We start from the raw sequence: 26,779 nt of genomic DNA on the forward strand, positions 1-26,779 counted from the left end.
CCTCTGCAATCTACTTTATGGGCAAGTCACATCTTTGTTTTTCCAAGATGCTTGAGAGTCACAAGCTGTTTAGGATTGGCAAGACTCCTCAATCCACAAAGATGAAGCTGGCCAGACTCCTTCTCCACAGATAGGGGAAAACTGCTTTGCAGGCAAGCAATGAGAGCGAAAAAGTCTCCATTAGTGGGTCGTAGATGACATTCTGAGTACTCATTATTTTAAACTGAACTAACCACAATGATGCCTTTCTACTCATCCTGATGATATGAATCTCTTAAGTGTTACACTCAATTCTAAGCTAGATGCTTCCTGCTGACATCTTGGATTATTGTAGGAGTTGTTGAGGTCAGTGCTAGGTAGGTTTGCTGCTTGTCATTTTCATGATGGTTGTGCTGTCTTGCGGTGAGAGAATTGATGTTTCTAGGGTTACAGCATTTCTAGGGTTACAGCATTTCTAGGATTACAACATTTCTAGGGTTACCATCAAAATCTTTTTTTTTGCTATGGGGTATTCTCTCTTTTCCCCTTTTTGTTTTTTTTTTTTTAAATGATTTCTCGTGTTCGGACTTAGTTTGCAGTTGATTTTCTTATTGGCTCTGTTAAGGTTTTGTGCTTGTATGCTGCATATTTGTTGTTTTGTTATATGTATTTTTGTTTCATTATAATCTTGTTGTTACTCAGTTATATTCGTTAGTATTATTTAATTGCTTATTATTTCAACTTTTGTAACTGCTTATTTGTATCATGTTTCTTCATTAGATTTTCTATATTATTTGTTACTCTTTATTTATTTTGCTATTGTTGTTTTGTTTGTATTTTTTATAATATATTTGTCCATTTCTAGACTTCACTATACATTTTACTGTCAACTCTACTATATACATTTTGTTAATTTCTCTTTATCTATTTTTTGTTAATTTTTTCTTTATTTTTGTTAATTTCTCTTTTATTTTTCAATTTTTTTTTGTTTTTGTATATTATTTGTTATTCTTATTTTTCTATTTTGTATTCTACTTAGTCATACTTATTCTAACAATCCTTATGTATGTTATATTTTACTTAATCATACGTATCTTAACAATCTTATCTATGGTTGCTAATAATCCTTACGGTTAACTACATTTCTTATATTACTTATCCTTACAAGTCTATTAATAACTCTTAGTTTCATAGTTTCATAGTTTCATAGTTTCATTCAGGGTTGGAAGGGACCACAAGGATCATCTAGTTCCAACCCCCCTGCCACAGGCAGGGACACCCTACACTAGATCAGGCTGGACAGAGCCTCATCCAGCCTGCTCTTAAACACCCCCAGGGACGGGGCCTCGACCACCTCCCTGGACAACCCATTCCAGGGTCTCACCACTCTCATGGTGAAGAACCTCCTCCTCACATCTAGGCTGAATCTCCCCACCTCCAGCTTCATTCCATTCCCCCTAGTCCTATCACTACCTGAGATCCTGAGAAGTCCTTCCCCAGCCTTCCTGTAGGCCCCCTTCAGATACTGGAAGGCCACAATTAGGTCACCTCGGAGCCTTCTCTTCTGCAGACTGAACAGCCCCAACTCCTTCAGTCTGCCCTCATAGGAGAGGTGCTCCAGCCCTCTGATCATCCTTGTGGCCCTTCTCTGGAAATGCTCCAGCACCTCCACATCCCTCTTGTAATAGGGGCTCCAGAACTGGACACAGTACTCCAGGTGGGGTCTCACCAGGGCTGAGTAGAGGGGGAGGATCACCTCCTGTTGGGGTTTGTTTTGAGCAAGAGGGGACTTGGGTCCCAGGAACACCTGTGCAATTCAGGCCTTGAAGAATTCTCTGTTGATAATATAGTGGTGGAGTAGGAGATGTGAGAAAGTGCTGATTGCTTGGTATGCTGAAGTCCAGCTGCCCCTGAGAAGGGAGGCAAGCAAGATAAGGAGGAGGCGAGATCTGGGAAAAAGAGCAATTAGACCGGATAGAAGAATTCCACACAGTTGTGAAAACAATGATGTAACCTTTTAGAGAGAAACCAATAGTATGTGTTAAATTAGAATAGAATTAACTATGCATAAGATAAGACTATAAATAATGAAGGGTGGAACAATAAAGTTGGATGATTACTCTCACTCATATTGAGTGCTGTCGTCCCTGTCTCCGTTCTCGTCAAGTGGCGCCTTGAACCGGGACCCGATTCTGCGGGTACTCTGAGCTGTTTCGACGGGGACGACAGTGGAGACCGCACCCAGGGATTACGGGCGAGCCGACCGCGGAGGAAGCCTCGGGCGGGCCAGTCTTGGCGGGCCGAAGTTGGCATGCCAGTGGAAAACGTCGGCGGGCTGGAGTTTGCGGGCCGACGGCAGCTTGGGCGGGCCGGGATCGGCGGGCCTGAGGAAAGGAGCAGCGGACACCGGCAGGAAACGGAACGCGGCAGTGAAGTTCGCGGACGTCGGTGAATATGGAAAAAGAGGTAGCGCTCTCCTTATTTCAATGCTTTTTAGAAAAGTGTAAGGTGGAGATATCGTCTAAAGTAATTCCTGGGCTTTTGGCTCATGGATCCGCTTTAGGGTATTTTCCTAGTGGAGATAGTTATTTTGATGAAGCTTGTTGGAGAGAATACGGGAACAAGTTGTGGGACTTGGTAATTGATGGTGATAAAACTGCTATAAACTGCAAAAGCCGTGGCGAGAATGCATAAACTGTATCAAAAAATATAAGGTAGAACAGCGAATGGCTGCTGCAGTTACTGCGAATTTGGCAAAACGGGATGCAGCGCCAGTTGTATCTGAATTGCGACCGAAGGAGGTGTTTGAAAAATACCGCCCGGGGCCGCCTCCGGCACAGAGCACAATACCACTACCGTGCCCTGCAAGACCTGAATTTCCACCTCCACCCCCACCGACGGAATTCAGCGAGGCGCCTAATGACCTAGCCCCAGGCGCAGCCTGCCTGGCTAAGGGAGTGGGGGCTTCGGCTGAACTGAACGACAGCGTAGAATCACAAACTGAGACAGTAAATGAGAGGGAGACACCGTTATCTATTTCTCCGGCTCAGTTAGAAAAGTTGGTGGAGCGTATGTGTCAAAAACTGATTTTAGAAAGTTCCCAGGGAAAAGAAATGCTCTTAGAAAATAAAGGGGGTAAAACGGAGAAGAAACCTAGCTCGGGAGCGGTTGTGCGAATTAACTGGAAAGCGATTGCACAGGAGGCTGTGAAAAATGGATGCTATGATGTGGCTGCTGAGTTGTCTGAAGTACTGTGTTTTCCTGTAACGTATGATATTGATCATAATCAAGGACACTATCAGGTTTTGGACTGGAAGATTTTACAGCAATTGAGAGCAACAGTAGCTGAAAGCAGGCTACACAGCGAGCCTGGCCGACAAATGCTGCAGTATATCTGGGGTAGTGATTTGTTGGTTCCAGAGGGCATTAAGACACTGATGGGAATGATTTTGACTCCTTCTCAAATGATCATGTTTGATAAGTTTTGGGGTCAGTTTTGTCAGCTTTCAGAGAATACACAACGGCAGCAGGGGGATCCTCTGGCTGGAGTCACAGCGCAACAGTTAATGGGAACAGGACAATGGTTTGGTGTTGAACGACAAGTTCGAAGTGATCCTGCGGTCTTTCAGGAATCAATGGAATGTGCCCAAAAGGCATTAAAAAGAGTACAAGCAGACCCTAAAAGGCCGCACTATATGTCTTTAAGACAAAAGCCAGAAGAGTCGTTTGCAGAATTTGTAGATCGAGTATGTGAGGCAATGAGTAATTCGGATATTCCTGACTATTTAAAGGGTTATAATGTTAAAAAATGTAGCTTTTGAAGGAGCTAATACAAAAACAAAATCAGTATTGGTAAATTTACCACAGGGGGCCACAATTGAGGAGATGCTGGAAAGAGCAGCTAACATACCTTCTGGTCCACAGGCTTTCCTCATAGATACTATGCACAAATTGGCTGAAAAATCACTGTAATTAGAAGAGGCTGCGGAGTCACAAACCCAAATATTGGCAGCCTTAGCTCCTTTAAAGGCTAATAAGAGGGGGCAACAAGGGGATGTTTTTCAAAGGAAGATACGATGTTATAAGTGTGGTAAAGAAGGGCATATCCGATCACAATGTAGAGTGAGATTTGTATGGTGTGATAATTGTAGAAGCAATTCTCATTCCACCAATGCATGTCAAAGTTCGGGAAACGGCCAGAGCAGCGCGAAGAGCCGCCACGCTGGGACACAAGTGGCAGCTCCAGTCTATTACCAGCAGGACACAGAAATGAAAACGACACCTCAGCCTTACAACCGGCAACCAGAGGGAGCATCAGCTTGGACGTGGCAACAGCAGTAGATGTTACCTTAATAGATAATCGGCCCATTAAAGTGGAAACAAATGTAAAGGGACCTATATACATCAATGGTCAGCCTGTAGGAGCATTGTTAATGGGTCGATCATCTATGGGTGTTAAAGGGGTAATGGTATTGCCAGGGGTAATTGATGCGGATTACAATGGTGTTATTTGTGTTGTGATGTGGACTATGTATCCTCCAATTTTTATACAGCAAGGTAGCCATGTAGCTCAATTGGTACCAATTCCAAATTTAGTTGCAGAAATGGCATGCGATCAGCCTGTACGAGGTGACAAAGGCTTTGGATCCACAGGGGGACTGGCTCTCTTAACTATACCAATGGGAAGACGACCAGTCACTGGTGTTGAATTTTGGTATGGGTCTCAGCACGTGAAATTAATTTGCCTGCTAGATACTGGTGCTGACATCACAATTATGAGTAATGCATACTGGCCGAGACACTGGCCTTTAGAGCCAGCAATAGGAGAAGTAGGTGGTGTTGGAGGAGCTCAAACAGTAATGCAAAGTAGTCACAAAATTGTAGTGAAGATTGAAGGAAAACAGGCCTTAATTACAGTTACAGTTATGCCATTGCCTAATGGAATCAATGCTTTGGTGGGCCGGGATGTAATGCAGCAATTGGGTGTGGTCTTAACCTCAGAAAAACATTTTTCATTGCGGCCATTGGGAGGCAGTCTTTCCCCATAAAATTACAGTGGCATGATAATCAGCCTAAATGGGTCGAGCAATGGCCGCTTTCAAAAGAAAGACTGCAACAAGCTCACATCCTGGTAAATGAGCAGTTGACTGCAGGACATATAAGGCCATCAACAAGTCCATGGAATACGCCTATTTTTGTTATTCCAAAGAAATCAGGCAAATATCGCTTGTTACATGATTTAAGGGAGGTCAATGCTCAGATGGAAGATATGGGAGCCTTACAACCAGGCTTACCCTCACCTGCTATGATTCCAAAGGATTGGCATCTGTTAGTTGTGGACTTAAAGGACCGTTTCTTCACTATTAAGTTACACCCTGATGATTGTAAGAGATTTGCTTTTACTGTGCCCTCTGTCAATAGGCAAGCACCTGCTATGCGATTTGAATGGGTGGTGTTGCCTCAAGGAATGAAAAACAGCCCTACTTTATGTCAACTTTATGTTGATGATGTACTCTCATCACTTAGGGTAACCTGGCCAGGGACACTTATTTATCACTATATGGATGACATTTTAATTGCACAATCAGAGCCTATTACACAAACACAAGAACAACAACTAGAGGTAACATTAAAATGTCGTGGTCTGGTTGTGGCTCCAGAAAAGGTACAACGTATATCTCCTGTTAAATATTTAGGGTGGAAAATCACCGACAGTCATATTACACCACAAAAGCTGAATCTGCGTACCGAGATCAAAACACTGCATGATATGCAAACATTTATGGGAGAAATGCAGTGGTTGCGTCCAGTAGTTGGCATCGCACCAGATGCTTTAGAAAAATTGAGACCATTGTTAAGGGGCACTAATCCATCTTTGCCTGTGGCACTTACATCTGAGCAAAAGGCAGTAATTCAAGAAATTGCAATGCAAGTTATGGAACGTAAAGTCCATCGTAGAGATCCTGAGTTGCCTATTTCAATTGCAGTATTGGGCCTAGATGTAACTGTCTTTGGTGCACTTGTTCAGTGTAAAGAAAAAACGGGGGAGCCTTGGGTGTTGGAGTGGATCTTTCAAGCAATGCAACCAAAAACATCTATTTTAACACGAATGGAGGCTATAGCAAACATCATTTGTAAGGGTCGAAAGCGGTTGTTGGAAATCTCTGGTGAGCACCCCAATTGTATTATGGTGCCAATGAAAAAGGATACTTTGGACTGGGCTATGAATAATAGCGTAGCATTACAAATGGCATTGCTTAATGATGTCACTCTCATTCAAACTGTACCCATAAAATCTAAAGCATTGCAGTGGGCAACTAATCAGCATTGGGTGACAATACCAAAGGGTCAAAGCAAGCCTATACAAGAGTCTGTCACAGTATATACAGACGCTGGAAGAAAATCTAAGAAGGCAGTTGCTACATGGCAGGAAAAGGGAATCTGGAAAAAACAGCTGTTGGAGGGAATGGGTGGAGATTCATTGCAAGTGTTGGAATTGCTGGCAGTGGTATGGTCATTTTTTAATTGGTTGAACCAACCATTAAATTTGGTATCAGATTCATTATATGTAGTGGGTGTAGTGCATAGGATTGAAGAGGCCATCATAAAGGAGATAAAAAATGAAAGGCTGAATGATCTTTTTAGACAATTAAGAGGAGCCATCAGACTGCGACGGGAGCCCTATTGTGTCATGCACATTCGTAGTCATAAGTGGAGTGAAGGTTTGGGGGAAGGAAACCAAAGAGCAGATAAATTGGTATTGTTGATGGTACCTCAGAATCAGTTTGTAATGGCAAGAGAGTTTATATCGACAGTTTGGAATATCATTGTCTGATGCTAAAGGTATAATTGCTTCCTGTCCGGTGTGTAGTCATTATGGACCAGGACTAGGTGTAGGGGTAAATCCCAGAGGAGCAGGACCTTTAGAACTTTGGCAGATGGATGTGACTCATGTAGGAGAGTTTGGAAGACTGAAATATGTTCATGTGTCAATTGATACTTTTAGTGGGTTCATTTGGGCAACGCCACAGACAGGAGAAAAATCAATCAATGTAAGGAAACATCTGTTAGCAAGTTTTGCAGTCATAGGAGTGCCTCAGGCAATAAAGACAGATAATGGACCGGCCTATATGAGTCAAACCATGAGACAGTTCATGCTGACATGGGGTATTAAACACAGTACAGGAATTGCTAATGTCCCAACTGGACAAGCAATAATAGAAAGGGCCCATCAGACTTTAAAACAATATCTAAAAAAGTTCAAGGAAGAAAAAGATCCTAAAGAATGTATCAGTAAAGCTTTGTTTGTATTAAATCATTTGTGTATTTTTGGGGACAAGGATCAACCAGCAGCAGTCCGTCATTGGAATCCACAGGTACATCATTCGCCGCAAATGTGGGTAATGTACAGAGATCCAAAAACTGGAATGTGGATGGGACCTGACAGTATATGGGGAGAGGTTATATGTCTGTCATTACTCCTTCAGGTCCATTGTGGATTCCTGTGAGGTGGACTAAGCCAGCCACGAGTAGTGCTGCTGATGTTCCTAATGGGGATCACGACCAGCCGCTCGATCATCACAAAGATTAACCCCAGGGAAAATTTGTGGGTAACATGGGCCAACATGACAGGCAACAATGAATTTTGTTTGAGCTTACAGACAGTGGGTGAACCTTTTCAGACGTGTCTGATAGGGATACCCAGATTTGATGTAAATATGTTTGTTAATAATAGTAGTAAGCGTTAAGGTTTTTAGGTATTATTGCACTAATTTTGACTATTGTTAAACTTGTTTATAATTGTATTACGCAAAGTGTTCAAAGGATAACCTCTAAGGCCTTACTTGCACAAAAGAAAAACGGGGGAATTTGTTGGGGTTTGTTTTGAGCAAGAGGGGACATGGGTCCCAGGAACACCTGTGCAATTCAGGCCTTGAAGAATTCTCTGTTGATAATATAGTGGTGGAGTAGGAGATGTGAGAAAGTGCTGATTGCTTGGTATGCTGAAGTCCAGCTGCCCCTGAGAAGGGAGGCAAGCAAGATAAGGAGGAGGCGAGATCTGGGAAAAAGAGCAATTAGACCGGATAGAAGAATTCCACACAGTTGTGAAAACAATGATGTAACCTTTTAGAGAGAAACCAATAGTATGTGTTAAATTAGAATAGAATTAACTATGCATAAGATAAGACTATAAATAATGAAGGGTGGAACAATAAAGTTGGATGATTACTCTCACTCATATTGAGCGCTGTCGTCCCTGTCTCCGTTCTCGTCAACCTCCCTCGACCTGCTAGCCACACTTCTCCTGATGCAGCCCAGGATCTGATTGGCTTTGCGGGCTGCAAGTGCACATTGAGAGCTCATGTTGAGCTTTTTGTCCACCAGCACCCCCAAGTCTCTCTCCTCAGGGCTACTTTCCAGCCAGTCACTGCCCAGCCTGTATTTGTGCCTGGGATTGCCTCGACCCAGATGCAGGACCCTGCACTTGCTCTTATTGAACTTCATGAGGTTGGCTTGTGCCCACCTCTCCAGCCTGTCAAGGTCCCTCTGGATGGCCTCCCTTCCCTCCAGCGTGTCTGCTGCACCACACAGCTTGGTGTCATCAGCAAACTTGCTGAGGGTGCACTCAATGCCCCTGTCCATGTCACCCACAAAGGTGTTGAACAAGACAGGTCCCAGGACTGATCCCTGAGGGACTCCGCTTGTCACTGGCCTCCACTGCGACATGGACCCATTGACAGCCACTCTTTGGGTGCGGCCATCAAGCCAGTTCCTTATCCGTCTAGTGGTCCACCCATCAAACCCATGTGTCACCAGTTTGGAGACCAGGATGTGGTGCGGGACAGTGTCGAAGGCTTTGCTCAGGTCCAGGTAAACGACATCAGTTGCTCGCCCCTCATCTATTAATTTTGTCACCTGCTCATAGAAGGCCACCAGGTTGGTCAGGCAGGATTTGCCCTTGGCAAAGCCATGCTGACTGTTCCCAATCACCTCTTCACTATTCTTTTGAGCGAGTAGTGACTCCAGGAGGATCTGCTCCATGATCTTTCCAGGCACAGAGGTGAGACTGACTGGCCTGTAGTTCCCTGGTTCCTCCTTCTTACCCTTTTTGAAGATGGGGGCAATGTTTCCCTTTTTCCAGTCTGTGGGGACTTCACCAGATTGCCATGACTTTTGAAATATAATAGAGAGGGGTTTAGCAACCTCATCTGCCAGTTCTCTCAGCACCCGTGGGTGTATCCCGTCGGGTCCCATGGACTTGAACAATTTCAGGTTCTTCAGGTGATCACGAACCTGATCTTCACTTACAATGGGCAGTTCTTCCTCCCCGTCCCTGGCATTGTCTTCCATAACATCAGGAGTGTGGCTAGAGGCCCTTGCAGTGAAGACTGAGGTAAAGAAGTTATTAAGTACCTCAGCCTTTTCCTCATCACTTGTGACCATGTCACCATTTTCCTTTCTGAGGGGGCCCACACCTTCCCTAGACTTCTTCCCATTTGTTGGTAAGTCTTGATTTTCTTTGTTGTTTTTTAAATAATACTTAGTAATCCTTATTTTTTAACTACTATGAACACAAAATAACACTTACATTCTATGACATCCTTATATTAACCTCTTAACTTATGCTACTACCAAAAATCCTTAAAACTTCAATACCTAAAAGGACAATAAAAGGAATGGTAGGGTAACTAACAAAAACAAAAATCCTTCTTAACATGAAAAAAAAGGCAGTTGCAAACAGCATTTTTCTGAGACAATTTCAATAGAAGCAAAACATTGTTGGGGTAAAACCTAAAGAGAAAACCCTAGCACCAAACTGCATTTTCCATCTGATCTAACTTCTTTAGACAGTCAAAATGATCCTTAGAATTCTGGCCTACCTCTTTCCTGTGCTCAGATACATGGTGGTGCACACTGATGAAAAAAGCTTGGTTTCGAGATTAATCGAAACTAATGAAAACATTGTTGGGGTAAAACCTAAAGGGAAAAGCCTAGCACCAAATTTCACTTTCCATATCATCTCACTTCTGGAGGCAGTCAAAATTGTGATGAATATACTGGTGATTTGTGTTAAAATTATAAGACAGAGTGCACTGGGATTAAGGGTCAGGATCTTGTGAGGCCTGTTTAGAGGGTAAAGGGAAAGAAACCTATCTTGCAGACTTGCAAGGATACTGTCTGGTTAATTGGAGACATCACAGCTGAGAAGGAGCTGTCTTAAAGATAAACATTCAGAACTAGGAATTTGTTTTCTTCAGATAAGAAGCCTGCACAATTGGGCATGCGTGAAAGTGGATGCTTAGACCCTTACCACACTGAATGTAGGGAGAAGGGATTTGACCACCTATTCTAAGACTCATTATCATATGCCTGCCTTCTATTTAGCATAAGTTTGCTTATGTAGATGAAGTAACTATATAAGATGAAGAAAACTATTGTAAGGTTGCCTTTTGGGGTGAAGCTTTGTACCCTCACATGCCCAACCGGTTGCTTTGCTTGCTTTTATTGCTTTTATTGCATTTTTACGATCTTTTAGTGTCAATAAATTTGTTACCAAAAACTTTTAACTGGAGTCATCGATATGAAACATGATCCTTAGAATTCTGGCCTACCTCTTTCCTGTGCTGAGATACATGCTATAATCTGCAGTTGCAAACAGTACTTTTCTGAGATAATTCAAACAGAAGCAAAACATTGTTGGGGTAAAACCCATAGGGAAAAGCCTAACACCAAATAGCATTTTCCATATCATCTAACTTGTGGAGACATTCAACATGATCCTTAGAATTCTGGCCTACCTCTTTCCTGTGCTGAGATACATGGTGGTCCATACTGATGCAAAATGCTTGATATCGAGATTAATCGAAACTAATGAAAACATTGTTGGGGTAAAACCTAAAAGTAAAAAAGACTACTACCAAATTTGACTTTCCATCTGATCTAACTACTGGAGACAGTGAAAATGAGCATTTGAATTCTGCCCTACCTCTTTCCTGTGCTGAGATACATGGTTGAACCTGCAGTTGCAAACAGTACTTTTCAGAGACAATACGAATAGAAGGAAAACATTGTTGGGGTAAAACCTAAAAGGAAAAGCCTAGCACCAAATTGCATTTTCCATATCATCTCCCTTCTGGAGACAGTCAAAATGATCCTTACAATTCTGGCCTTCCTCTTTCCTGTGCTGAGATACATGGTGGCCTACACTGATGCAAAATGCTTGATTTCGAGATTAATCGAAACTAATGAAAACATTGTTGGGGTAAAACCTAAAGGGAAAAGCCTAGCACCAAATTTCACTTTCCATATCATCTCACTTCTGGAGGCAGTCAAAATGATCCTTAGAATTGTAGCCTACCTCTTTCCTTTCCTGAGATACATGCTATACTCTGCAGTTGCATACAGCACTTCTGAGACAATTCAAATAAGAGCAAAACATTGTTGGGGTAAAACCTAAACGGAAAAGCCAAGTAGCAAATTGCATTTTCCATATGATCTAACTTCTGGAGACAGTCAAAATGATCCTTAGAATTCTGGCCTAACTCCTTCCTGTGCTGAGATACATGCTATACTCTGCAGTTGCAAACAGCACTTTTGAGACAATTCGAATAAGAGCAAAACATTGTTGCGGTAAAACCTAAAGGGAAAAGCCTAGTACCAAATTGCATTTTCCATCTGATTTAACTTCTGGAGACAGTCAAAATGATCCGTAGAATTCTGGCCTACCTCTTTCCTGTGCTGAGATACATGGTGGTCCACACTGATGCAAAATGCTTGAGTTCGAGATTAATCGAAACTAATGAAAACATTGTTGGGGTAAAACCTTAAGGGAAAAGCCCAGCACCAAATTGCATTTGTCATCTGATCCAACTTCTTGAGACAGTCAAAATGATCCTTAGAATTCTGCCCTACCTCTTTCCTGTGCTGAGATACATGCTATACTCTCTAGTTGCAAACAGGACTTCTGAGACAATTTGACTAGGAGCAAAAAATCACAGTATCACAGTATAACAGTATAACTTTGGTTGGGAAGGACCTCGACGATGGGCTTCCCAGGGAGGTGGTGGAGTCGCCATCATTGGAGGTGTTCAGGAGGAGACTTGATGGGGTACTTGGTGCCATGGGTTAGGTGTTTGGGTGTGTTGGATTGGTTGATGGGTTGGACGCGATGATCTTGAAGGTCTCTTCCAACCTGGTTTGGTTTATTCTAAATAACATCGAGTCCAACCTGTCAACACAGACCCCATGACTAGACCATGGCACCAAGTGCCACGTCCAATCTCCTCTTGAACGCCTCCAGGGATGGCGACTCGACCACTTCCCTGGGCAACCCGTTCCAATGACAAATGACTCGCTCGGTGAAGAACTTCCTCCTCACCTCGAGCCTAAACCTCCCCTGGCGCAGCTTGAGACTGTGTCCCCTTGTTCTGGTGCTGGTTGCCTGGGAGAAGAGACCAACCCCTTCCTGGCTACAACCACCCCTCAGGTAGTTGTAGAGGGCAATGAGGTCACCCCTGAGCCTCCTCTTCTCCAGGCTAAACAATCCCAGCTCCCTCAGCCTCTCCTCATAGGGCTTGTGTTCAAGGCCTCTCACCAGCCTTGTTGCCCTTCTCTGGACACGTTTGAGTGTTTCGATGTCCTTCTTAAACTGAGGGGCCCAGAACTGGACACAGTACTCAAGGTGCGGCCTAACCAAAGCAGAGTACAGGGGCACAATGACTTCCCTGCTCCTGCTGGCCACACCATTCCTAATGCAGGCCAGGATGCCATTGGCCCTCTTGGCCACCTGGGCACACTGCTGGCTCATATTCACGTGGCTGTCGATCAGCACCCCCAGGTCCCTCTCTGTTTGGGAGCTCTCCAGCCACTCTGACCCCAGCCTGTAGCTCTGCATGGGATTACCGTAGCCAAAGTACAGCACCCGGCACTTGGACTTGTTGAATGCCATCCCATTGGACACGGCCCATCTGTCCAGTCGGTCGAGGTCCCTCTGCAGAGCCTTTCTACCCTCTAACTGACTAACATCTACTCCTAACTTGGTGTCATCTGCAAACTTACTGATGACTCACTCGACCCCCTCATCCAGATCCTCAATGAAGATGTTGAAGAGGACAGGGCCCAGCACTGATCCCTGGGGGACGCCACTGGTGCCTGGCCGCCAGCTGGATGTGGCACCGTTCACTACCACTCTCTGGGTCCAGCCGTCCAGCCAATAACAAACCCATTGTTGGGGTAAAACCTAACGGGAAAAGCCTAGCACCAAATTTCACTTTCCATATCATCTCACTTCTGGAGGCAGTCAAAATGAGCATTTGAATTCTGCCCTAACTCTTTTGCAGTGCTGAGATACATGCTATACTCTTCAGTTGCAAACAGCACTTCTGAGACAATTCGAATCGAAGGAAAGCATTGTTGGGGTAAAACCTAAAGGGAAAAGCCTAGCACCAAATTGCATTTGCCAACTGATCTAACTTATGGAGACAGTCAAAATGAGCATTTCAATTCTACCCTACCTCATTCCTGTGCTGAGATACATGCTATACAGTCAAAATGATCTTTAGAATTCTGGCCTTCCTTTTTCCTGTGCTGAGATACATGGTGACCCACACTGCTGCAAAATGCTTGATTTCGAGATTAATCGAAACTAATGAAAACATTGTTGGGGTAAAACCTAAAGGGAAAAGCCTAGCACCAAATTTCACTTTCCATATCATCTCACTTCTGGAGGCAGTCAAAATGATCCTTAGAATTCTGCCCTACCTCTTTCCTGTGCTGAGATACATGCTATGCTCTGCAGTTGCAAACAGCACTTCTGAGACAATTCGAATAGAAGCAAAACATTGTTGGGGTAAAACCCAAAGGGAAAAGCCTAGCACCAAATTTCACTTTCCATATCATCTCACTTCTGGAGGCAGTCAAAATGAGCATTTGAATTCTGTCCTACCTCTTTTGCTGTGCTGAGATACATGCTTTTTTCAGCAGTTGCAAACAGCACTTCTGAGACAATTCGAATTGGAGCAAAACATTCTTGGGGTAAAACCTAAAGGGAAAAGACTACCACCAAATTTCACTTTCCTTATCATCTCACTTCTGGAGGCAGTCAAAATGAGCATTTGAATTCTGCCCTAACTCTTTTGCTGTGCTGAGATACATGGTGGTCCACACTGCTGCAAAATGCTTGATTTCGAGTTTAATCGAAACTAATGAAAACTCTGTTGGGGTAAAACTGAAAGGGAAAAGCCTAGCACCAAATTTCACTTTCCTTATCATCTCACTTCTGGAGGCAGTCAAAATGAGCATTTGAATTCTGCCCTACCTCTTCCCTGTGCTGAGATGCATTGTTGACTCTTGCGGTGAAGGCACATTATGCCCAGATACTGAATGTTTTCCCTGCATGTGGACAAGTTCCCCCTCCTGCAGGAGGAAGGCAAAAGCTAATGCATTAGCCAGGCTTACACGCACGCAGCGCATGCAGTGCTCTTGCTGACACCAAGTATGGGCATAATTCCCTTAAGTCCGTCTCTGAGCCTCACGTTGCTTAACAGGCCTTCCCTGTTGGTGAGAACAAGGTCCAGCATAGCACCATTTCTTGTTGGTTCCTCTACCATTTGGAGGAGGAAGTTGTCTTCTATGCAGTCCAGGAACATCCTGGATTGCTGGTGCCTTGCTGTGTTGTCCCTCCAGCAGATGTCAGGGTGGTTGAAATCACCCATGAGGACCAGGGCTTGTGACCTGGAAGCCGCTTCTATTTGCCTGTGGAGGACCTCATCTGCTTGGATCTGCTGGTCAGGTGGCCTGTAGGAGACCCCCACAGTAATATCTCCTTCCCCTGTCCTGCCTTTAATTTTAACCCATACGCTCTCAACCAGCTCATCATCCCTCCCCAGTTGGAGCTCCACTGATTCCCACTGGCTATTGACATAGAGGGCAACACCTCCTCCTCTCCTTCCCTGCCTATCCTTCCTAAAGAGTTTATACCCATCTATGCCTACATCCCAGTCATGGGATTCATCCCACCAAGTTTCAGTAATAGCCACTATGTCGTGGCATCCCAGCAGCACAGTGGCCCTTAACTCATCCTGTTTGTTGCCCAAGCTGCGCGCATTCGCATAGAAGCACTTCAGCTGGGCTGGCCCTGTCCTCCTCTTGTGCCAGTTCCCCTCGGTTTCCACAGAATGTCCTGGTGGATCATTCGTGGCTTGCCTCAGGGCAGCAAGTTGAGAGCCCTTACCAGCTCTCCTTCTCTCTACTGCTGGTGAGCTGCCCCTCTGTTTGTCACCAGCCAGCAGGAGACTATTAACCCCTTCCCCCTTCAAATCTAGTTTAAAGCCCTATCAGTGAGCCCTGCCAATTCATGCCCCAGGATTCTTATCCCCCTCTGGGAGAAAGGTGATAGAGTTCCTGTTGTTAGAGAAAAGAATCTGTTAGGTAAAACAGTTTGGGTATTTTCACCCTCAGGAGAGGCTAAACCTGTCCGAGGGGTGGTTTCAGCTGAAGGTCTGGGTCACACTTAATGGGTAATGCAAGAGAATGGTGAAATTCAGTGCATTCCACAAAGAAATTTAACTTTAGCTGAAAGAGGTTAATTTCAAACTGTTGTACAGCTACATCGTGTCCAAAGGAAGAATCTACGAGGAATCTACGGTGCACGAACCCTGAGATCCCTGAGAGCCCTGAGTCAACTAAGAGACCCTGAGAATCCTTGTTTCCCTTTTCTTCGCTTCGTCGGCGAAGAAGCAAACTGTTTTCCATTTTTCTCATTTTCTGATTTTCTTGGACTTTTGAATCATCTACATCTGAGCATAGCCGGAATGGACTATGAACTTTACTTACGAACTGTAAATATCGTTTTGGATTGGATGGACTGTATGAACAGCCAATGAAATTGTTTAGAAGGGGTGGACTGTGACCGTTTGAGGCTGTCCCCTTAAGAAAGGGAATATTGTGGTCGGATGTGGTCTCGAGCTGCAGCCTTTGCCATTGAGCTTATTGTTGTTAGCTTCTGTTATACATGCACGCGTACTGGAAGCCTCTGCATCACGAAGAAGCTCAGAGGGAGGACCTTAGCGACGCCTGAGCTCAGCGTCGCTACAGCAGTTGTACCGACCGGGAGAGCCCACCGTGCCACTGGAGGACTGGACCAACCCCCAAGGGTAAGATCTGCCCAGTTGTCGGGGAGAAGGGACTTGATCGATACCAAGTCCACATATGCCTAGCCCCCCGTAGCGGGAGAGGAGCCACCGAGTGCCGCTCTGAGCCCTGTGAATCTCAGGGAAGACTAAGGCATTGTTCGTGCCTATACTGCACCGAACCCGGGACCACTCCGAGTGTCCCGCTGCTTCTTTAAGCTCAGTAAATGAGAATCCGCCACCTAACGCAGCCGCATTCTCTCCCCGAGGCTGTTTGCATCAGCCCCGAGAACCGCCGAGGTTGGGCCGACCCCTGTAGCTTTGCCTGCTGCCGCGTCGCCCGAGACCACCTACCGGCCACTGTCGTCCCACCCTGCTGTGCAAGTCAACTTTGAGGGCCGATCCCACGGGCTGACCCCGACCAGGACCGATCCCTGTTGTCTGGAGGAAATACAATATCTTCCACGTGCTTTCCACCCTCTTGCACTCAGTTCAAAGTATCTGTGTCTAGCAGAGTAAGCGCTGACGCATAGAAAGATTGTAATATTGCTGTGTATAGCCAGGAGCCGCCCGCGTCCCGCCGAGTCTCCATCTAGTGGCTAAGCGTCGGAACTGCACCCTTCGTTATATAAATATAGAAAGGGTTTATAGATAGTTCAATTAAGTTATAATCATAACACTAAGCCAGTTGTGGAATCTATTTCACGAACGTGCACTAGAACATGTATATAAGTTGGTGATTCATCGGTTATTAATAATTTTATAATTAATAAAAATAATATTTTCATAATTCATATTTCATCTTCATAAATTTAATAACCTCTTCACCACAAAGAGGCCTCACTCTTTTATCTGCTTCAAGGTCAAGCCTGGCCGAAAGCCCAGAAAACTGCGAGCTGCAAAGGAGAATGCAAAGTACAGGAATGCCCAGGATTCTCTGCTGCACTCCCAGTTCCAAAGGTGCTTTCCCCCAGTCTACCAATGAAATTAGTTTAGATCCGTCTTTCGTTTACAAACATCCGGCCACAATATTCCCTTTCTTAAGCAGACAGCCTCAAACGGTCACAGTGGTGGAGTCACCATCACTGGAGGTGTTCAGGAGGAGACTTCATGGGGTGCTTGGTGCCGTGGTTTAGTTGATTAGGTGGGTTGGATTGGTTGATAGCTTGTACGCAATGATCTTGAAGGTCTCTTCCAACCTGGTCTATTCTATTCTATTCTATTCTATTCTATTCTCCCATGTGACCCAAGTTTCTGAGAAAATTCAGGAAAGCAGATACGTGATGGTATTAGGCTGACGGTAATGTATGTGCTAGATAGCATTTTTAATAGTGCTTTGAGCATACCTGTCTTTATTTGTATTAAAATAGCATAGAGCCACAGCATATTTTTTATGTTGTAGATTTTCTGTTGCATCCATTGACTGATGTATGACTGTAAAACTGCAATTTGCTGAGAGGAATGTCCAAATAAGTGGCTTCTGATATGTGAGAAGATGCCAGAAGCTTCCCCTATGTCAAATATAGACAGTCAGCCATCTCATGTTGGCGATTTATGTTGGAGAAGTTTGTGGAGGACTGTCTCCTATGGGAGGGATCTCTTGCTTGAACAGGATCAGGAAGGAAAAGGAAGGAACAGAAGAGAAGATGTGTGATGAACTGACCTCAACCCTTATTCACTGTGTAGCTCACAGGGGAAAGGGAGGAGAAGGTAGAGAAGTCGGGAGTGAAGTTGATGCTGGGAAGAAGGAATGGGTGGAGGGAAAGGTGTTTTAAGATTTGATCGTATTTTTCATAATTGTGGCCGTTTGAGGCTGTGCCTTTAATAAAAGGGACAGTGCTGGGACACTCTGGCTGAATGTTTTGGAATATTAACAAAAACAATCAGATATTCTAAACTAATTTCATTGGTGGATTGGTAGAATGCAACTTTAAGTTTTGAGTTCAGTGGGAACTTTCCTCAGTTCGCTCCTTTCCTTCTCCATTTCCAGCTCGTCTGCTTCTAGGCTCCCTGCCAGAGTGACCCTGAACAGATAAGCATGAGGCCTACTAATATTCTGCTTTATTAATTTCCTGCCTTTTTCTCTCTTTCTAACCCTCTTTGGGAAAAAAGGGGAGCGGGGGGTACAGGGAGGGAACCCTCCTCTGTCATGGAGGAGGGAATTTCGTTCCTGTATTTTTGTTTTGTTACTTTGCTGTATATTTCTGTATATATGTTGTAAATACTGTATATTTTGTGTAATTATCTTGCATTTTCCACATTGCTTGTAAAATATAGCATTTCCCTTTGCTTCTCTGGCTCGGCTAGCTGTGGTTTTTCTTCCTCTTTGTGGGGGAGAGGAGGCTAGGACTTCTCTCCAAACTACCACATTTCTTTTTGGCTGTCCCAACATGTGGCAGATAATTAGCTTGATTTAGTGCTTGCTCTAGCCGGACTAGCAAACATGAAGGTGTTTTGGATTTTGGAACGTCTGTTCTTCTTAATTCTTGGGGTTCTGATCCACTGATATTGTTTGGGTTTGATTCTGGATTACCTAGGTAAATATTTAATGCAGAAAGTTTATTTGTGGTTTATGTGCAAGATCCGGCTTCTGTATGATCGCTGTCTGGGATTCTTTTGGCTTACCAGATAGAGGAATGTGACCTCTAGCACTCTCCCGATTGAGATAAGGGAGTTTAAGATTCCAGTAGGTGAAAGAGTAATTTTAAGTGATGTCTGGGATCCAAAGGTGATTTATTTTATGTGTGTAATCCTGCTGCTGGTGATAACTAATGTGTAGTTTTTATATTCCTTACGCTGGGAGAGAAAAGTGTCTAAGGCATGCTTCATTATTAAGCATAGATCAAAGAAGGGGCGGCGTACCTCTGGGTCAGCCCCAGAGACGTCCAGTGATGAAGAGAATGGAGAATCTGTGTCAGTCAAAGATAAAGCTAAGAAGTCTATTGGAAAGGCTGCTTTGAACGGTTCTGTTGCTGATTCTGGCAAGCTGCCATGGGCAGCAGCAGCTCCCAACATGGCGGCTCCCCAGTCTTCTTTGGCGGCGGCCATTAACGAGGCGAAGTCATTTCCACCTCCTTGCACGGCAGGACCGGAAGCCCCTTCCACAGCAGCTGATATGTCTCAAAACCTGTCAGCTTCTGTTAAGGTGGCTGAAAATTCAAACACAGCTCCAATTAAGCAAGAACCAGTTTTAAAGACGAGAAGTGGAAAGGCCAAAGCTGATCCAGGAGCTAATGGGGGAGAAGAGCAGGAGACTGATCCTGGTGAGGGACCTTCTACTAGAAAAGATCCTGCTGAGGAGGAAGAGAAGATTTGTTTTAAAGATCTAGCTGAATTATTGAGATCGACACAGGATAGAGATTCAGCTGGGACAGCAGCTAGGGGTGCTTCTCAGCTTAGAGAGATCCTTAGGAGAGTGACAGCAGGATTATGGGGACAACATGTTCAGGAAGATGTGATAGATGGAGAAGATGACGACATTTCTGGATGTTCTTCACCTCAGGAAAAGTTTCGCAACGTCCGTAAAGATTACATCAGAGCAGATAAGGAGCCAATTCCAACATGGCTTAGTAGATGTTATGATACAGGTGCTCCAGCTCTAATAGTTGGAGACAAATCAGCAGCTCAGCTAGGAAGGATAATGGAATAGATAGACATCTAGCCAAGATTCTCGGTAAGGTTAATCTGTGGATACGCCTTTTATTTGCAGTTGCCCTGAGATACCCTTCCCGAGATGTTCTTCCATGGAATCCTAAAACCTGGACTACCATAGATGAGGGAATTAAGTGCCTGAGAGAATTTGCTGTTAGAGAGATACTATATTTAGAATAGAGAGATACTATATTTAGAATAAACCTTTATTTAGAATAAACCAAACCCGGTTGGAAGAGACCTTCAAGATCATCGCGTCCAACCCATCAACCAATCCAACCCACCTAAACAGCTAACCCATGGCACCAAGCACCCCATCAAGTCTCCTCCTGAAAACGTCCAATGACGGCGACTCCACCACCTCCTTGGGCAGCCCATTCCAATGGGCAATCACTCTTTCGGTATAGAACTTCTTCCTAACATCCAACCTGAACCTCCCCTAGTGCAGCCTGAGAGTGTGTATATGGTGAACATGAAACTCTGAATCCTGATGACATTCCTGTAGGAACTGGTCTTGCTAAAAAGCTCATCAAGCTTGCTCCTTCTAATTATGCAAACATTCTGGCAAGCAGAATTGTGTCAAGAAATTATGGTGGAGCTCCTCCTACGGTTGGCCAATTCACTGATCAAATGAGACAATTGGAGGATAGCATGACACGTGTTTCTTTGGTTTCAGCCATTGAAACTCTGTCTGGTGAAATAAAGAATTGCATGAAAGAGTTGAAGGATGAATTTAAAAATTCTATATACCAATTGGCACAAAGAGATAATTCCAATTCTTCCTCCAGGTGGATACAAGTTTCATCTGTGAGGAATACACATCCTCCAAGGAGGTCATTCCAAAACAGATCAAACCAAACCAGACCACGTAGAACTATTTGGATAACTCTGCGTGATCAGTTTGGTGAGAACATGAACCGCTGGGATGGCCAACCAACTTCTAATCTTTTCAGGAGACTGAGGGAATTGCAAAGTGGCAGAACCCGAGGTAGCAATACCAGAAGGGTAGCTGTTACTTCCACAGTTCCCCAGAATAACTCTAGTAGCTCCAACAGTGGCTCCAGCTATAACACTGCACACTATGCTCAATGCACATGTGGGCATGTTCCCCATAACTAGGGGTGCCCTGCCTCCCACCAGGGGGAGGAGAGGGATAATAGAGATAATAGAATCTATTGGGATGTGTACATCCAGTGGCCTGGCACTTCACAATTTTGGAAGTACAGGGCCTTGGTTGACACAGGAGCTCAGTGCACCATAATGCCATCAAATTATCAGGGATCAGAGTCTATAACTATTCTGGGAGTCACTGGTGGATTTCAAGAGTTAAGTAAGGTGGAGGTTAATATAAGTTTAACTGGTAAACAATGGAGGAAGCATACAGTTGTGACCGGACCTGATGCACCTTGTATTTTGGGAATTGATTTTCTGAGAGAAGGGCGTTTCAAAGACCCTAGAGGTTACAAATGGGCTTTTGGAATAGCTTCAATAGAAATTGATGGACAACAACTGAAGCTGTCTGCTAGACCTGAGCTTTCTGATGAATCTGCAGTTGTGGGACAACATAAGATACAGGACATTAAATTGCCGGTTGCTTCTCAGGCTGTGCATCACAGACAATACAGAACCAACTGTGACTCTTTGCTGCCCATACGTCAGTTGGAGAGTCAGAAAGTCGTCAGCAAAACTCATTCACCTTTCAACAGTCCAGTGTGGTCTCTGCGAAAGCAGATGGAGACTGGCATCTGACAGTTGACTACCGAGCCCTGAATGAAGTAACGCCACCTATGTGTGCAGCAGTACCAGACATGATGGAGCTACAGTATGAGCTGGAATCCAAAGAGGCCAAATGGTATGCTACCATAGACATTGCTAATGCATTTTTCTCTATTCCCATAGCAGAGGATGCAGGCCTCAGTTTGCTTTCACCTGGAGAGGAATCCAGTACACTTTCAACAGACTGCCAATGGGCTGGATCCACAGCTCAAGCATCTGCCATGCAGTAATCCATGATGCTCTGGAGATAGGTGGTTGTTATAGATGACTCCAGGTAAAAGTTTTTGGTAACAGATTTATTGGCACTAAAAGATCGTAAAAAGGCAATAAAAGCAATAAAAGCAAGCAAAGCAACCGGTTGGGCATGTGAGGGTACAAAACTTCACCCAAAAAGCAACCTTACAATAGTTTTCTTCATCTTATATAGTTACATCATCTACATAAGCAAACTTATGCTAAATAGAAGGCAGCCATATGATAATGAGTCTTAGAATAGATGGTCAAATCCCTTCTCCCTACATTCAGTGTGGTAAGGGTCTAAGCATCCACTTTCACGCATGCCCAATTGTGCAGGCTTCTTATCTGAAGAAAACAAATTCCTAGTTCTGAATGTTTGTCTTTAAGACAGCTCCTTCTCAGCTGTGATGTCTCCAATTAACCAGACAGTATCCTTGCAAGTCTGCAAGATAGGTTTCTTTCCCTTTACCGTCTAAACAGGCCTCACAAGATCCTGACCCTTAATCCCAGTGCACTGTCTTATAATTTTAACACAAATCACCAGTATATTCGTCACAATTCCCCATTTTCTTTTTGTCACCATTGATTTGTGTTAAAATTTCCAGATATTTCAGAACCTTCTTAATTGGATCATAATTAAGTTCCTCTATTATGATCACCTTCAGATCATAACCATCTGCTTGTAACTTATTGGCATAAACAATTTTACCTAAAGGTCTTACCATTTTAAAACAACAATTGCAATGAATTACACAGATCAGTATTACAATTATTCCAACAGGTATTACAAACAATTTTTTAAAGCAACTTGTATTCGATAAGCAAGAAGTTAACTTATCCCATATTTCTTCAAATCCAGAAGAAGTATCATCCAAAGAAATCTGATGTAATATTTGATTGTGATCTACAATCACTTAACAAAACTACAGATTAACATAACTACAACAGTTTACATTTATGACTACACATACAACATGCAAGAAATCCAAAGCTAACCTGTTTTGAGAGACTATTGACTTCAAGCTATTGAGCTTTTATTGCATCTATGCTTGCATTCATCATAATTTCAGCTGTAGCAGAAAAATTTACCATCGCTTTTTCAAGTTCACTAACCCCAAGCCAAGGTAGAAACCTCCTAGCAAAACTATGAAACTTGCTATGCCTGGTTGGTAGTGGATTTGCTCCCCTCTTGGTTCTTCTTGCAAAGCTCCTGAGTAATTCCTGTGGCTGATTTACTATAAAGATATGAGGATAGGCCAGTCCTATAGCACATCTTCCTTACCAGCCTAAGGGTAATACCTTATAAGCATTTTTACCACATATCCAATACCATCCTGACCCAATAGTATCAGCCATCCTTTAGGTATGTGTTCTTTCTTTCTGGTCTGATCATGGCTCCCCATATTCCCTTCTTCCTAACTAATAAATTGTGAACACTTTGATTACTGTTCTATAAAAATTACATTCCCACATCCAGGGTCAGTCCTATTTCCCCTTTATTCCTGCATATAGTTGTCTCCCAACATCGCTGGATACAAGGTACAGGCATATTTACATCCAAGGGTTCTTCAAATTGTAATCTCCCCCTTAACTGAGATTGTGGAATCTTGGTACAATCCTCAAGTTGCTGGGCTTTTGGAATGCTTTTTGTATTTCTGTTACATCAGGAAAGACTGTCCCTATCAAAGGAAACCTGTGTGCTGAATTCTCAGGTAGCTGGGAACATATCCAACAGTAAAAGGACACTACTGCCTGTCTGCTGCAGGCTTGAACCCACGACCCTGAGATTAAGAGTCTCATGCTCCACTGACTGAGCTGACTGTGCTCCCTTTCAACAACTGCAGATAAGTGTTCTGTTCTCATACCTTTACTTCAGATGATGTTATAATCTTAGCTCCATAATGGCCTTTCAACCTACCTATCATTACTAATATTAGAAGAGAATTTATCCACACATGGGAACATGGTCTTTGATTTTGATTGGACTCCTTATACAAAAATAGGGTTAGGATCAAGATTAAGCTCCACCAGTATATGTTAACTCTGCCTCCTTAGCCTACTGGGTGCAACCAGCAGCAAGGTGTCATGTCTTCTTGGCAGCAGTTACATTCTTCAGGAGCCCCACAGATTCCTTAACCCACTTTAAGATTTCATTCGGAGCCTCTTCTCTACTTCCTCGGTTAGCTTGTTTACCATTTCCCATTGTGCTTTTGTTATTTCAATTCCTCTTCCCTCAAAATCCTCTACAATAATTTTTCTTATGTCTTCCTTACTTTTTTCCTTCTACTAACCCTTTCAATTTCAAAAACATGATCTCCTTCTATGATCAGGTGACTGCCTGGTGGATGTGGGGAGGCCTGTGGATGTAGTTTACCTGGACTTCAGCAAGGCCTTTGACACCGTCCCCCACAGCAAACTCCTGGCCAAGCTGTCAGCCCCTGGCTTGGACAGCAGCACTCTGAGCTGGGTTAGGAACTGGCTGGAGGCAGAGCCCAGAGAGTTGTGCTGAATGGTGCCACATCCAGCTGGTGGCCAGTCACTAGTGGTGTGCCCCAAGGATCAGTGCTGGGCCCCATACTCTTTAACATCTTTATTGATGATCTGGATGAGGGCATTGAGTCCATCATCAGTAAATTTGCGGACGACACCAAGCTGGGGCAGAAGTTGATCTGCTGGAGGGTAGAGAGGCTTTGCAGAGGGACCTCGACAGGCTGGACAGATGGGCAGAATCCAATGGCATGAGATTTAACACATCCAAGTGCTGGGTTCTGCACATTGGTCACAGTAACCCCATGCAGTGCTACAGGCTGGGGTCAGAGTGGATGAAGAGTGGCCAGGCAGAGAGGGACCTGGGGGTGCTGGTTGATGGTAGGCTGAACATGAGCCTGTAGTGTGCCCAGGCAGCCAAGAGGGCCAATGGCATCCTGGCCTGCATCAAGAACAGTGTGGCCAGCAGAAGCAGGAAGGTCATTCTGCCCCTGTGCACTGCACTGGTTGGGCCACACCTCGAGTACTGTGTCCAGTTCTGGGCCCCTTAGTTTAGGAAGAATGTTGACTTGCTGGAACGAGTCCAGAGAAGGGCAACGAAGTTGGTGAGGGGCTTGGAACACAAGCCCTATGAGGAGAGACTGAAGGAGCTGGGGCTGCTTAGCCTGGAGAGGAGGAGACTCAGGGGTGACCTTATTGCTCTTTACAACTACCTGAAGGAAGGTTGTAGACAGGCGGAGGTTTGACTCTTCTCCCAGGCAGCCAGCCAGCACCAGAACAAGAGGACACAGTCTCAGGCTGCACCAGGGGTGGTTCAGGCTGGATGCCAGGAAGAAGTTCTACACAGAGAGAGTGACTACCCACTGGAATGGGCCGCCCGGGGAGGTGGTGGAGTCACCACCACTGGAAGTGCCCAGGAGGAGACCTGATAGGGTGCTTGGTGCCATGGCCCAGTTGATCAGGTGGGCTGAATTGGTCGATAGGCCGGACGCGACGATCCTGAAGGTCTCCTCCAACCTGGCCCTACTCCATTCCATTCTATTCTATTCTAATTGTTCTTGGTATCCCTAACTAAAAATTTCTCTAGCCTTTATTTCCCACTTATGCCAATCCCTTTCAAGAATTTTCCATGGGGATTTAAATCCATTTTCGTTACCACAAAATAAGATCTCTATATTTATCAATCCAAACTGCCTATTTTTGGGCCTACTTTTACAGTTTTACAGTTACAGCATTCAGGACAAAATACTCCTCAATTATAAGGGATACAAGACCATTTCTTACAACATTTAAAACATTTACAAGTTACCCATCCCCCATGAGTTCTATGATGTTTTATACACAGAATGAAATGGGGATACTCCTCAATGTTCTCTTGCAACGTAGATTCAATATCACACGCTATTGCATATATTTCAGGAGGTGGGTCTGTCTTGTAAGTTCCAGAGCTTTCAGACTGAGATGTTACAATATTACATTGAGTACTTATCTGTCAGCACTAACTGCAGTCTTGGAGATGCTTCCAATCATCTGTATAAGTGGTGTGGAATTCATGCTGATGTCAGTTTTGCTTTCTCTGTAGAGTCACTCTAATCTCTCCAGGCTCAGAGGTTACTGTCCTTTTACTTGCGACACATGCATCCACCCTTTTTCTGCAGTCCGGACAGCTGTAATCTGTTGTTGACAAAACAATAAAAAGATCTCTCCCAAGAGAGTGCATTCAGTCTCTGAAACAACTAACAAATCATTTAAACAAATCCTTTTCCAGATTCTATTTCTATAGTTTCAAGCAGGAGCACCTTAAAAGGTTCCCCTTTAGCTTCAATTACTGTTGCTGGGGTTTTTCCTTCTCAACCCTCTTAGGAGTCTTAGGAGTCTTTTGTATAATCGATTTTCTGCTCCCATATCTACTAAAAAAAATTACCTCCTCCTTCTGGGGACTCATTTGATATTCTTGTCCCCAGAATATACAGCCCCTGACACCTTTATCCATGATCGATAGTACCCCAAAGGTCCGAGCAGCTGCCTGATTTCTGACTTTTCCTTACAGCAGTTACAAACAGTTTAGCCTCTGCTTTTTGTTTCTCTTCATCCCTCCTTACATATACTTTCTGAGCTTCCCATAGTAACTCCTCTAATCCCCTGTCTTGCCAATCCTCGATCTTTTCCAGTTTCTTTCTAATACCTCCCCATGATTTCACCACAAACTGTGTCCTGAGAAGTATCACTCCAACTGCAGGATTGGGGTCTATTCCAGAGTACATGTGCAAATCTTTCTTTAATTTTCCCATCCACTCCGTGGGAGATTCATCCTTCCTCTGTTGGTCACTAAAAGCTTTATCAAAATTCTGTCCTCTAGGAACAGCTTCCCTAATTCCTTGTATTATTAGTTCTCAGGTCACTCATATTCTGTCTCCCTTGGGGCTGCTGATGGTCCCACCCAGGGTCTTGATTAGGCCACTTTTGATCTCCTGGTGGCCCGCCCTGGTTCTGCCTTTCCCATATTCTCATACCAGCCT

The sequence above is a fragment of the Melanerpes formicivorus genome, unplaced genomic scaffold (genome assembly GCF_026170545.1).
Source record: "Melanerpes formicivorus ecotype bairdi unplaced genomic scaffold, bMelFor1.0.p_v2 SCAF_31, whole genome shotgun sequence".
Taxonomy (NCBI): Eukaryota; Metazoa; Chordata; class Aves; order Piciformes; family Picidae; genus Melanerpes; species Melanerpes formicivorus.